The sequence below is a fragment of the Talpa europaea genome (genome assembly GCF_964194135.1).
Source record: "Talpa europaea genome assembly, chromosome: 8".
NCBI lineage: Eukaryota > Metazoa > Chordata > Mammalia > Eulipotyphla > Talpidae > Talpa > Talpa europaea.
In genome coordinates this window covers 114,681,919-114,694,850 of record NC_140075.1, presented here as the reverse complement: position 1 = coordinate 114,694,850, position 12,932 = coordinate 114,681,919, and positions in this window count along the sequence as shown.

Genomic DNA, 12,932 nt, shown 5'->3' with positions numbered 1-12,932 from the left:
GTCCTTTTAAGCGCGCAGATGAGGACCCACAGTCAGGCACCCCGTTTTGTATCAGGGCTGCCCTATAACAAGAGGAGCACAGGGCCAGGGCCCGGGGACCACCAGGAGGGCAGCAGACCCCAACTGGAGGTGACCTCAGGCCACAGCTTTCAGGATGCTTCACTAAGATGCTATCAGACATGATTTACCAACAGCCAGACCACAAAGACCAGGTGGATGACTACCTGGCCTTCTCGGTTGCCCTGATCTCCACCCCCACTGACTCTTCAACCATGAGTGTAGCACAGGGCCTGTTCTGGTATAACCAAAGCAAGGGGTTGGGTCCCCCACCCAGGCTTACCATTCACTAGTCACTCATATGGGCCAGGTCCCAGGGAGACAAATAAAATTATTATTATTACTACAACATATAAACAAATAACGTTAAAAAAGTTAAACAAATAACATATAAACAAATAACGAATAAAAGTTCTGTGAAAGAGGCCCGACCTGAGAGAGCACACACAGCATGAAGCCATTGACCTGAAGTACAGAAAGCAGGCAAATTAGTCCTAAGTGTCAAAACGGCACCTCCCTTGGCAAAGGCTTCTGGGGCTGAAATGAGCCATCATCCGATCTGGGTGGAGAACAGTGTGGACAAATGGACTCATCACCCAGGTGCTCATTACAGTGTGAGAGCTCACACTGTGATGCAAACACGCCAAGGTAACAACAGCATACCACTCACTGGCGCTAATGGCAGTTCCTCATTTCAAGTCCCTCCACGCTGGCAGGCAGGGCTGTCTCCACTGTGGTGTCCCCAGGGCCAAGCACAGGGCGGCCACATGGCTGGCCACTCCCCCACCCTCCTCGCAATTAGCAACATCCCCATTTTATGACTATGGAAACTGGTCCAGCGGCAGCAGGCTTGTCTGACTCCAAAGCTCTTCCCAGAAAGCTCTGTAGCCACCCTGGCTCTGGGAGAGGAAGCAGAGATGTGAGTCAGAGGCTGATTCCCTGTGGGCACGATGGCATAACTGCCAGGCTGTGAGGGGCCAGAGGGGAAGAGTGATGTCTCCAGCAGGAGGTGATGTTGGGTTGAGGCATAGAATGGACGAGGTTTCCATCAGCAAAAACTGGAGGAGGCCAGCATCCATGTAGAAGAAACAGCAGACACAAAGGCCCAGGGGGAGGTCAGTAGAATGTGTGGTTGGAATGGGGTAGCCTGGTTGCACTGGCACAGGGGAGCCCAGGGAGGCTCAGCAAGATGGGCATGATTGGCATAGCTGTGGGTTGCCACCTGGTTGTGCTGGCTTCTGCTGGAATCTTGAGAAACTTTCAGGATGCTTTGCCAAGATGCTATCAAACATGATTTCCTTTTGAGCTCATGTCAGCCACTCCCAGCTCATGCAGATAGAGGAGCATCAAGCAGGACAGATCTGATGTCATCCACTTGGGCACAAGACTGAGGGCTGTCGGGAATTCAGGTCACCCAGGTGGCTCCTACAGAGACCCTCACAGCTGTGATCACTGCTAAGGGCACTGGACACTTTCCCCAAGTGACCTGAGGGACAGCAAGAACTCTCAGGAAGTCCAGGCAGGGACCGAGGGTGCAGACAGAAGAAAATCCAGACGCCCTCATTTCCATCTCAGGCATCAACACTGTTGGCCTTCCACAGGGACTGAGAGGTGGCACAGAGTTCCATTTCCATGCCAAAGCTATTACTACATCAGCGGAACATCTTAAATCAATGACAACTTAGACACAAGGACACACACATATATCACATGTATGATCTCAAGTTAATGTATTTATCCTAATCTTTTTTTTCATTTAAATTGCTTTGTGAGGGCCTCCCTGGTGGCGCAGCGGTTGAGCGCTGGGTTGTGAAGCTGCCCGCAGCCTCTGCAGCACCAGTTCGATCCCCGGCTGCTCCCAGGCCACCGGAGGAGGGTCCCGCATGGCGCGCAGACCTCTCCTGCCGCCCGCTGCTCCCCTCAGCAGTGTACTTCAGTCCTTCTGCCTGCTCTGCTCCCCCCTCTGGCTCTGGTGAATTCTCTCACCCTCCCGCGCTTCTGACTGTACCCAGTGCCTGTATAAATAAACAAACAAATAAATAAATCTAATAAATAAATAAATAAATAAATAAATCTGCTGGATAAATAAATAAATAACTTTGTGATAAGAATGGGGGAGGGAAGGAAGAAGGAAAGGAAAATATAAGTATTACTCATAGTTGGAGTCAATAGATATACTTTATTTATTTATTTTTTAAGATTTATTTATTTATTTATACAAGCACTGGGTATAGTCAGAAGCGCGGGAGGGTGAGAGAATTCATCAGAGCCAGAGCGGGGAGCAGAGCAGGCAGAAGGACAGAAGTACACTGCTGAGGGGAGCAGCGGGCGGCAGGAGAGGTCTGCACGCCATGTGGGACCCTCCTCCGGTGGCCGGGGAGCAGCCGGGGATTGAACCGGCACTGCAGAGGCTGCGGGCAGCTTCGCAACCCAGAGCTCAACCGCTGCGCCACCGGGGAAGCCCAATAGATATACTTTAAAGTATAAATGTTACCACAAAGACAGAGCTACAAAATTTCCAAAGTATCTGAAAAAAAAAAAAAAACTTGCACCTAAATGAGGCAGATATTTTACAACCTACAAAAATAGCACAAAATAAGATGACTTCATTGAGACTAAGAATTGTCCTATTGATATATGCAAATAGGTGAATGCAAATAGGGAACGCCTGTCAGATGGTTCCCGTTAAATGCTAAGCTGGAGGCAAAAGACTAACTCCTCAAACAGGAAGAGTCAAAAAGCATGAAAATAAAAGATGGTACAAGGAGTAACAGACACGAATGAAAAGTAGGGGTCAAATTCAAGGCAAAGATTCGAAGAGGGGAACACCATAGTGATGATAAATGCAAGATGCATGTCACAACAAGGATATCACATCCTTCCTCTGTACCAAAAAACATGCCTTGACATTTTCACACCAAACAATACAGTATCCACACTCACATGGTGAAAGAAGTACACGGAGAAAGAGTAAGAGACCTACCAGTATAGGTTATTTTAATTCATCTCTCAAAGAGAATGTGCACAAAACTTAAATAAGATTAGAGAAGACCTAATAATTATTGAAATGGATTTAACTAATTTATATCAAACTCTACCCTAAAAACAGACTATACCTGTAGTGGACATCTGAATATTCATAAAGATGAACCACATATTAAATTACTTATTAAAAGGGCCTCCCCTGGTGGTGATACCGGAATTGTCAGGCCTAGTCTCCCAGCCAGGAACGGATCCCAGGCTGCAGGGGCAGCGCTGAGTCCCAGCCACTAGACCCCCACAGGTTGGTGTCTCACAAAGCCACAGCAGGAACTTCGCAGATGCTCAGGCCAGCAAGCGAGAAGAGGCAGGTTTGTTTATAGAAAGAAAAAGTTTATTGAGGAGAAAAAGAGCAGAAATAAAGTGGAACTCCCAGGCCAGGAAACCAGGCCTGGGAGGGGCAAGGAAGCCAAAGTGGAGTCGTGTCTCAGGGAATATAGACCTTCTTTCCCTCATTATTCTAAAGCTCCACCAGTCTCTTTGTGATTGGTCAGTTCTCCGCTGTCTCACTTAATTTGCTACTGAGTGGGGGATGTTCACATTCCTTATCTAACAGGTCTGTCTTTCCCCATTTGTTGCATCTTTATCTTTATGGCCCAGTCCTCTGGAAGGGCATCCCTGCATTGAAGTTAAACAGCTGCCCTTTTAAGTTGTACATAAATTAAACCACTCTATTTCTCCAATCTCTACCTCCCTTTATCACCTGAAGGAAACCAGGACCAGCGCTAACAATGTTGTCCTTGGTTCTGGGATGTTTGTTTTTCCTAGTGGAATTGGTTACACTCCTCTTGCTGCCCTTATCTCTGAAGCCTTCCTCAATTCTCTGAGGTCCCCTCCTGCAATGTCCCTAAAACTGCCTAATTCCTAGCTTGCCCTGTGTCTCAGTGGCACAGAGGTTGACCGCTGGGTTGCGAGGCTGCCGGCAGCCTCTGCAGCGCCAGTTCGATCCCCGGCCACTAGCGAGCGTCCCACCAAAAAAAAAAAAAAAAAAAATCACTTATTAAAAACCAACATATCTCCTAAAGTAGGTATAAAGTGGACGACATTTTCTAGTCAAAATGCAAATCAAATCAGAAATTAAGAACAAAACTACAAAAGACTTTACAATCTATAAAATTTAAAACTTTTAAATGGCTCTTGGACCGGAAAGGAAAGCAAGTTGAAATGTCAGAGTATCCGGGAAACAACATTTATATGTATGAGATATATATGTGTGTGTGTGTGTCTATATATATATATATATATATATATCTGTAAAGCTGAACCTAAAATAAACAGTTAAAGTAGTATTCAGAGGGAAGTTCATAGGTTTAAAGTTCATAGGTTTAAAGTTCATAGGTTTAATAAGGATGAATAGACATGAATGAACTACTCAACAAGAAATGGGTAAAAAAATTAAAAAAACAGGGCCTCCCCGGTGGCGCAGCGGTTGAGCGCTGGGTTGCGAAGCTGCCCGCGGCCTCTGCGGTGCCGGTTTGATCCCCGGCTGCTCCCCCTCCACCGGAGGAGGATCCCACATGGTGCGCAGACCTCTCCTGCCGCCCGCTGCTCCCCTCAGCAGTGTACTTCTCTCCTTCTGCCTGCTCTGCTCCCTGCTCTGGCTCTGGTGAATTCTCTCACCCTCCCGCGCTTCTGACTGTACCCAGTGCATGTATAAACAAAACAAACAAACAAATAAAATAAATAAATAAATAAAAACATGCCTCTATTAAAAAAAAAACTAAAAAAAAAAAAATTAAAAAAACAATTGAAACAGAAAGATAAAAATTACTCATAAAGTATAAAGTCTAGCTATATGATTAATAACTCCTGAGAATCTAATATTCAGCATGGTGGCTCTAATTAATGTTGTATTACATACTTGAAAGCTGCTCATCTTAAATATTCTCTCAGTACACACACACACACACACACACACAGTCATTATGTAACAAGACGGATGTGTTAACTAACTATTGCGTTAATCATTTTGCAATAACTGTATGTATCAAACCCTCCTGTGTACATTTTAAACTTACACAATTTTATATGTCAATTATAGCTCAATAAAGTTGAGGGAAGGAAATCACAGAAGAAAAATGTATAATGATTAAACATAGAATACAAATAAATCCAAATTTAAAATGTTTAATTTTTAAAAAATGTCAATAATTGATCTAGACCAAAAAGAAAGGAATAAAATTCAAATACTCTAAAAAAATAATGCTACAGGGCAGATTTTTCACTGCAAGCCCTTTGGTGCCTTTCAAGGAGTGAGGTCATAGACCAGAAACATCTGGAAGATTCCATTTCCTGTCTGTGACTCTGGCAAAGCCCTTGTTCCTGTGAGATGAGCGGCCTTCCTGGCAGGACCTGTCACACTCTAGAAGACTCTGATTCCCAAAGCTTTGCTCTGTACAAGTCTTGATGCACTTACTTATTCTCAGTGCTAAGTTATCTGCCCCATCATGTGCTAAATACAGGGTGCAGTGCTTGCCCTGGGGATGCCAAGGAGCATCTGCCCTCCCCGCACTCTGACCAGGATGGCTCAGATGGGGACCGCCTCTGGGTGGCTGCAGGGTAAGTAAAGTAACAGGCTTTCCTGCCCTCCCGCCATTAGGAGTGATGACTGATACCTGCGGTCCTGAATGCATGCCTGATGGCGGGCACCTGGAGGGGGTGTGGGCACGTGTAGGTGGGTACACCTGGGCTGAGACTGGGATTATAAGGGCGGCGTCACAGGGACGCCAGCGGAACAGCAGAGTGAAAGGAGCAGAGAAGCAGAGGCCACGGGAGAACACCGGAGAGCCCAGAAAGAGTGAAGACTTGCTCCCCACGCGCCCTGGCACCCCTGCCTGCTGAGTACCCGGTAAAATCCCAATAAAAGCCTCAAAAGCCACTGAGGGCTCCAGGACTCTCCTCCTTGCCCCGTGTGCTCAATCCCAGCAATCCTGCCCCGTGGCATCCCGCCCTGTGCCACCCCGCCCTGTGCCACCCGGCCCTGTGCCACCCCGCCCTGTGCCACCCGGCCCTGTGCCATCCGCCCTGTGCCACCCGGCCCTACAGTGGCAGTTCCAGGAGGCTACATCCCCACTTCCCAAACCCTGCACAAGGTCGCAGGGGCTCCCCCGCTCCCCCCAGCACACCCAGCTGGGCAGGGCCTCGCTGTCTGCCTCTCCCCGTGGGTGAAGGTGGCCCGGGATGGCACCGGCCCCCGCCCCTCGCCAGCCCCGGCTGAGCAGCCGAGACCGCCCCGGCCCCGGCCTCTGGGGGGAACTGCGGAGCCGACAACAGCCCGGAGCGCCCGGGACCCCAGGGGAGCCTTCCTGGAGGACGTGGCGCGTGTCCTGAGACTTGGGGGCGCGGGCCTCACCAAGGGGGGCCCTCGCCGCGCTGACGCCCCGCAGGCCACCCGCCGCGCCCGCCGAGCCCCGGAGGGCCAGCAGGGCGAGGGGACAGGACCGCGCGCCAGGCGCGGGGCGGCCTCCGCGAACACAGCGTCACAGAAGTTCCTAGAAGTCGGCCACTTGGTCACGTGGACACCCCGGGAATTGCTCCTCGCGAGGCGTCCCGGGGGCCCCGCCCTTCGTGCGTCTCGGCGGCCAGAGCCGCCCTCTGCCGCCCCCTGCCGGCAGCTCGGCCGCGGCGCGCAGCGCAGCCCAGCCCGGAAGCCGCGGGCACGGGGGTCCCTGTAGCGCGGGGATTGGCTGCCTGGGTCAGGTGACCTCTCGCGGCGGCCCAACCAGCGAGAGAGGCTGAAATCAACGCGCGCGTCTTCTAGCCTGAGGCGGGCCAGGGGCCGGGGCGTCTGGCCGGGGGGGCGGGGCGCGCGGCGGGCCGGGGGCGGGGGCGCGGCGGGGCCGCGGGCCGGGGGCGTGGGCAGGGCGGGGCGGGGGGCGGGGCGGCGGGCCGGGGGCGGGGCGGCGGCCGAGTTGCGGTCGGAGCTTCCTGGGTGCCCCCAGGCCCCGCGCCCGGGTCCCGCCGCCCCGCCTGCCTCCCACACACAGGTCGAGGAGCGCTAAAGACGCAAATCCTGGACAGCCCCGAGGACCCCGAGTACCAGCGGCCTGCGGCCTCCCCCCGGCCGCCTGCGTGCTCCAGCGGCCCTGCCATCTGCCTCCCCTGGCCCAGGTACTGCCCAGGCTGCACCCTCAGCTTTGCAAGCCCTTTTCCTCACTGCCCCCGCCACCCCCCCCCCCGCCCCTTCTGATCTTTACACACCCAGCTCGCGTTGGGTTCAGGTCCCTCTGGGAGTTTCTGCAGACCCTGTGACTCTTCCATTTCCCGGCATCGACCATCCTACCCTGGGCAGCCGCTCTGCTCTGCTCCACCCGCTGACCTCCATCTCCAGAGCCCCCAGCAGAGAGCCTCCCCCCTTCCCAACAACCCCCCCACTCCCGTTGAACCTAGGAGAAGGAAGATGGCTAGAAGAGGTCACAGACGTCCGCTTCTGTGACAGCCCTGAAGCAAGGCGCTGGAGTCCTCTGTTTCTGGCGAGTCGTGGAGGGCTCCAAGAGGCTCAAGGACTGGTCCCGGGTTCCTCAGCCCCACTGCAGGACTAGGGGCTTGGGGACACTCCCTTGCCAGGCAGCCCAGGCCTGGGAGGTATGCTGGGGAAAACAGATGGGAAGGACCCTGGAAGGGAGAGTCAGGGCCTGGGGCAGGTTGGAATAGAAGGGGGTAGGGGACATAAGTGCAAACTTGTACCTGGGACAGACATAGCCTTCTGGAAAGTCAGAGACTGGATGACCACCCCCAAGACCCTTCAAAGCCTTCTCTCACTTGGCCCTGTGGCTCCTTGTCTGCACCCCACCCTTCTTCAGCTATCCTGACCCAGGTCAGTTCCCAGATGGAGCAAGACCCTTGGGCCTTTGCACATGCTGCTCCCCTCTGAGTCTAACTGTTGTAGAGCAACCCCGATACAAAACGGGGTGCCTGACTGTGGGTCCTCACCCGCGCGCTTAAAAGGACTTATCAATGCTCTACTGCAGGCGCACGCGAAAGGTTCATAAAAGGTTTATTGACAAGGGAAGGGGAAATGAGGAAATGCACAGCTCTGGGAGAAAAGCGGGAGACAAAGTTTTAAATGAGTCCTACCCGATCCGCCGATCTGGAACCCCAAAATGGCGCTCTGAGAGCTGGCCGCCAGCCAGGAGCGGTGAAGCCGGGAGGCGAGCGATCGCGAGCCAGAGAGAGCCCTAGGCCCACGTGTTTGGTTTTTTATATCCAACCTGGCTGCCCAACTCCACCCTCAGGTCCCAGCCACCCTCCCCTTGGTGGTGATGGGATTTGTCTTCCCCAATGTCCTGATGGTTTTAGTCTGGAGTGGGGGTGGAGTCCACAAAGCCTGTATGGGATTAACTCAGGACATCACTTCCCCCTAACATACCCACCTAGTCCTCACTTTCCAAACTCCAAATCCTGCTCAGCTGTAACCCTACCACTCCCTGAGGCCCACAGGTGTTAAAGCCTGAATTTAAACCCAGGGCCTCCTCCTGACACATTTGTGACCACCTTCCGAGGACAGCTCACCCATAGCTTGCAAAACAGTGTGGTTTACTTAGAGAACACTGCTGATTTGCTGGCCCTGAGCTGGAACATTGAATTCCCACAGCCAGGGCTGCAAGGTCAGACATGAGAAAAAGGCCTTTCGGGTTCATAAGAGACTGGGTGACATTAACACAACAGACTCTTAGATCAGCAACATCTGAGCGTGAAAATAATCTGTCTTCCAGACAAGGCTGGCCGCTCTGCCCGGACAACCTCCTGTCTCCCCACCTTTGGCCAAGCCGGGCTTCAGGGTTCTGTCTCCTTTTGTTAGGGGGAAAGGATGTCCTGAGCTAATTCCATGCAGGCTTTGTGGACGCCACCCCCACTCCAGACCAAAGCCATCAAGACACTGGGAAAGACAATCCCATCACCACCAAAGGGGAGGTGGCTGGGACCTGAGGGTGGAGTTAAGCGCCAGGTTGGGTGTAAAAACCAAACACGTGGGCCTTGGGGGGCTCGCTCTCACACTCGCCTCCTGGCTTCAGGGCTCCTGGCTCGCGGCCAGCTCTGAGTGCCATTTGGGATTCCCGGTCGGTGGATCGGGTAGGACGCATTTAAAACTTTGTCTCCCACTTTTCTCCCTGAGCTGTACATTTCCTCATTTCCCCTTCCCTTGTAAATAAACCTTTTATGAACCTTTCACATGTGCCTGCAGTAGAGCATTGATAAGTCCTTTTAAGCGCGGGTGAGGACCCACAGTCAGGCAACCCGTTTTGTATCGGGGCTGCCCTATAACACTTTCAAGTCTGAGCTCACACAGCCTCTCTCTGAATCCAGTGTGGCCCTAGGCAAGTGTCTTCACTGTTCTGGTCCTTCTTTTTCTTTCTTGCCTCTTTTTTATTTTAACTTTTATTTTCAATAAAATTAATAACAGGTACACATTTTTATTTTTTAAATTTTTTAAAAAAGATTTATTTATTTATATATACAAGAGCTGGGGTATAGGCCAGAGATGTGGGGAGTGAGAGGACCCACCAGAGACAGTGGGGAGCAGAACAGGCAGACTGACTGAAATACACTGCTGAGGGGAGCAGCGGGCCAGACAGGAGAGGTCTGCTGTGCCCTGTGGGTTGCTCCCTGGCTGGCTGGGGATCGAACTCGTGCTGCAGAGGCTGTGGATTGTTTCATAGTGTGGTGCTTAACCCCTGCGCCTCCAGGGAGGCCCAACAGATATTTTCAAAAGGCAAATAGAGCTACAAGGCTTATTATGAAAAACAGTCCCCTGCCCCACTCTGCCCCACCCAGGGTTCTTCTAGATGTTTCTTTTGATAATCACCTTCATGTGTAAATGACAGGTTTATACTAACAGTTACCAATCTTTCACTTTCAAATACAACCCAGTGACTGCCTACTCCTGAAAAGTCTTTGTCTTGGTCTTTGTCATCAAATGTGCTGGGCTTGAGGATGAGGTGACCTCCTGGAGTCTAGGAGCATGCGCATCTTGCCTGGCATGCAGTGCAGCTATTCAGCGATAAGTAACTTCTGAATGGCTCAAGGATATTTTCATTTTTTTTTACTATGAGCAGTTTCAAACATACACAAAAGGAGAGTGAATCAATCTTCTGATGAGCCCCAAGGGCCCCTCCCTGGCTACCACAACATCAACCCACAGGCGACAGGCAGCCACCTTACTTACGTTATGGTTTTCCTTCCACTATTTCACTCTAACGTAAGTAAAAATGTAACATCTGTCTTCCCTCAGTTTTTTAGGTAAATGATAATATATATAATAATCAAGTGTGTTAAGTAAACTTTTTAAAAATATTGGTTATTGGGCCTCCCTGGTGGCACAAGGGGTTAAGTCTCAGCACTATAAAGCTATCCACAGCCACTGTGACCTGAGTTCGATCCCCGGCTGGCCAGGGAGCTGACCCACAGGGCGCAGCAGACCTCTCCTGTCCGGGGACCCCACCATACCTGCCACAGAATAACTGCCCAGTGATAACTTGTCAAAAGCACGACAGTTACGAATGTATGTGCATAATTCCCCATTGGAACTACTGTTACCATTTCTGCCTCTTTTTCATCTCCCGTCTGTGCATACATGTAACTGCTGCAGTGGAGTCCAGTCGTCTACAGGGTTTCGTAATCAGCCTTCTCAGAGCCACAGAACGTGACCTCTCTAGCCACTGATTTTCCACTCCTGTTGCCCTTCAAGGCACACAGGCACGTGGCTACACCTCCGTGTATTTATTTGTTTTTTAAGATTCATTTATGCACACAAGAGCTGGGGTACAGGCCAGAGATGCAGGGGGTGAGAGGATTCACCAGAGACAGAGCGGGGAACGGAACAGGCAGACTGAAATACACTGCTCAGGAAAGTAGCGGGTGAATCAGGAGAGGTCTGCTTCGCCATGTGGGTTGCTCCCTGGCCAGCCAGGGATCGAACTGGTGCTGCAGAAGCTGCAGATTGCTTCATAGTGCAGTGCTTAACCCCTTGCGCCACCAGATAGGCCCACCTCCATTTATTTAATTAGTTTTTCCCATCACAAGACTCTGTGGTTCTCTCTAATTTGGGGTGACTGTGAGCAAGCCTAATTGTTACCCTGGAGAAAGTCCTGAGAGTGGAATTTCTGGGGCAAAAAGTCAGGTGTATTTTTAGGGTGTTGAACTGAAGGGTTCTTAGAATGAATTTCTCTCCATTCCCATTTAACCTGCAATGTGGAGTGTGCTATCTGCCAATTGCCAGCAGAGCTGCCCCATGTAAAATCTAACTGCTTTATACCTGAGTTTTACCACGGGAAATAGAAAGGATGAATCTCGACTTTTGGTGCCCAGGAGTTTAGGTGTCCAATTGCAGGTTCACAACTCACTGGTGACACTCAGCAGCGGCTCTCTAAACCAAGACAAGGAAGTCCCATTAGTGAGAGACACTGTGGAAAGATGAGACTTCATTAGCATCCCTGAGTCAGAATGTGGGTCCTGCCAGAGTCTTCTCTAGCAGTATGCAATGAAAACTGTTTAAAGGGAATCGATTCTTCTGGATACATTTGCACATACACCAAATGATGTATGGACCAGGCTCTTGCTCATTGCAGACTTATATGAAATAGCAAAATCAGAAGCTACCCATGATGTCCACTCATCATGCAGATCGACTAATACAAGCTGGCATTTCCCCCAGTGGAATGATATGCAGTCAAGAAAAAGTGTGACCACTGTGTTTTGATCTAGAAAGTTCACCAAGGTATGCAGTCATGCATCACGCAATGATGTGGGTGTGTTCTAAGGAATGGATTACTAGGTGACTCTGTTAGGGGGAAAGAATGTTCTGAGCTAATCCCATACAGGCTTTGTGGACCCACCCCCCACTCCAGACTAAAGCCATCAAGACTCTGGGAAAGACAAATCCCGTCACCACCAAAGGGAAGGTGGCTGGGACCTGAGGGTGGAGTTGGGCAGCCAGGTTGGGTATAAAAACCAAACACGTGGGCCTTGGGCTCTCTCACTCTGTCGCTCCCCTCCTGGCTTCAGGGCTCCTGGCTCGCGGCCAGCTCTCAGAGTGCCATTTGGGATTCCAGGTCGGCGGATCGGGTAGGACGCATTTAAAACTTTGTCTCCCACTTTTCTCCCAGAGCTGTACATTTCCTCATTTCCCCTTCCCTTGTAAATAAACCTTTTATTAACCTTTCACATGTGCCTGCAGTAGAGCATTGATAAGTCCTTTTGAGCGCGCGGGTGAGGACCCACAGTCAGGCACCCCGTTTTGTATCGGGGCTGCCCTATAACAATTCCATCATTGTGGGGCCATCACAGAGTATAATCATGCACCCCGAGATGGATTAGCTCACCACACCCAGTCTAGACGGTACAGCCTATTGGGACCACTGTCGTATACACGGCCCAGCCTTAATCAAATGTCATTAAGGAATATATGACTATAGTGTGAAGTAAAAAAAGCAAAAAGGAGCCTCATTGGTGGCGCAGGAGTTAAAGTCTTGGTGCTGTCAAACTATCTTCAGCCACTGCAGCATGAGCTCAATCCCCGACCAGGGAGCTACCCACAGGACGCAGCAGACCTCTCCTGTCTCCCCGCTGCTCCCCTCAGCAGTGGATTTCAGTGGATTCGCCTGTTCTGCTCCCCACTCTTTCTCTGGTGAGTTGTCTTACCCCCTGCACCTCTGGCTGTAACCCAGCTCTTGTAAGCATAAATAAATAAACTTTAAAAAATAATAGCAATGCCGGCCTCCCCTGGTGGCGCAGTGGTTGAGCGCTGGGCTGCGAGGCTGCCCGCAGCCTCTGCAGCGCCAGTTCGTTCCCCGGCTGCTGTTCGTTCCCCGGTCCCACACACACACACACACACAAAA